Raw genomic sequence first — 1,968 nt, 5'->3', positions numbered from 1 at the left:
TTATGGTTTTGAATGTCCGGGGTCCTGTAGGCTTCCAGGATTTGGCAACCCATTCCACCTTTAATATCTGGGAATTTTTCTTGGATTATTTCATTCAATAAATTGTTCATTCCATTGGTTTGATGCTTTATGCCTTCTTCTATTCCAATGACTCTCAGGTTTGGTTTTTTTATGACATCATATATATCTTGGATATATTGCTCATGTCTTTTAAGCATCCTTTCTGTGTTGACTATATTATTTTCAAGTTGATAAACTTTGCCTTCATTATCTGATGTTTTGGCTTCTACTTGATCTAGTCTATTTGTAATATTCTCGTTTGAGTTTTGATTTGGTTTAGGGTTTCTTGCATTTTTAGGATTACTGTTTGTTTTTTTCTAAATCTCTATTTCGTGATAGAGCGCGTTCTTTGACATTTGAATTTTCTTAATTAATTGGTTTTCAAAATATACGTTCATTGTTTGAACTTGCTGTCTAATGTCTTCTCTAAGATTACATTCCATCTGAATTAGGTATGCCTTGACCTCTTTCTCCATCCATTTTTCTGGTGCCTTTAGGTTCTCCTTTGTATTTAAGTTGTCCTGCATTGTTTGTGTTCCTTTTTCCACTTGTTTTTTCATGGTGCTCAAGGTACTTTCCAACTCTGCTTCACTGCTGTGTTTCTGTTTTCTCCTTTAATTTTTTTTCTGGTTTTTATACTTCCACTATCTCTCCTTTGTGTTAGGAGAAACTGTTTCGAGATTTTGGATTTAATTGTGATTTAATGTAAATTCATTGGTTTCATTAGAGGCCTTCAGATTTTGATGGCATATAGAGAACAGAGGTTTGGACTTAGAATTTTATGTTAAGGTCCGGTGATTTGATTGTTTGGAGGTTAGGATACGTTAGCTTCTTTGGGGGGAGGGTAACTCAAATGCAGCCAGATATTAACAAGAAAATGGACAGGAGTACTTGGGGGTAGTAAAGGGCTTAGGTGGACTATAGACCTATTCGTATTTTTCATCTATTTGCATTTAGTAAGTTGTAGGTAGTCTGGTTGTTCATGCTGTTTTATTTTTGCAATCTGTCGGAACCTGGCGATGGTAACGTCAGCTTTCCAAGATGTTGGCCTCTGGCTTCCTTGGTGGACTTTCCGTTGTGGGGGATACAACTTGACCGCTTCCTTAACCCATCTCAAACCCCGAACTCATCCCAGATCTCAGTGAGGGCACAGCCAGCAGGACTCCACAGAATCCGTAGCGCCATTTTCCTCTGCTTGCTGGTAGCTTCTCGGCGGCACCCCACCATCTGTAGATGCTGGGCGGGCCGCAGGGCCGGCGGTGGATCAGTCAGCCTGAATCTCTGGTGGCACAGTTGGCTTGCGTTTGAGACTCAGTAACCGGTCCTCGGTGATGGAAATCCTTTCCCTAGGTTTCGGTGCACCGTAATTTTGCTGGAAATTCCTAACAAGATAGCTTTTTGTCGTTCTAACCCTTTATTCACCTGTGCAGTGATGCGGTACACTGGGTGTGATACACTCTATTCACAGCCATCTCTCATTCTTGTTCTTATCTTTGCTGTATATTTTCACTGATGTTCATATCAAGAAATGCCCTGAACTATTCATAAGCCTTAAATTAGTATACTAATCATTATTCTGCATCATCCTAGTTCACCCAAATGACATGGTGGAGTTCATTCCAGGAGAAAGCATGAGTCGAAGGACCCCATCAAAATCCATGGTAAGGTTGCTTAATTTCCTCTGAAATCCAGTGTTGCTCTTTAGTTTCTCTTTCTCTTGTAATATGATATTACAAGACGTTGCAGATTCTCATTGGGGTGTCTGTTTCCAAATACTTGATTCTCAAGTATTTTATTTTATTTTATTTTTTGAAAAAATTGTGAATGGAGTGGTTGTCCTCATTTCCATTTCAGAAGATTTGTCACTGATATAAAGGAATGCCTTTTATTAATGCGTGTTGATTTTAT

The sequence above is a fragment of the Callospermophilus lateralis genome, unplaced genomic scaffold (genome assembly GCF_048772815.1).
Source record: "Callospermophilus lateralis isolate mCalLat2 unplaced genomic scaffold, mCalLat2.hap1 Scaffold_153, whole genome shotgun sequence".
Classification (NCBI taxonomy): domain Eukaryota; kingdom Metazoa; phylum Chordata; class Mammalia; order Rodentia; family Sciuridae; genus Callospermophilus; species Callospermophilus lateralis.
Note: the sequence above shows the minus strand (reverse complement) of the source record.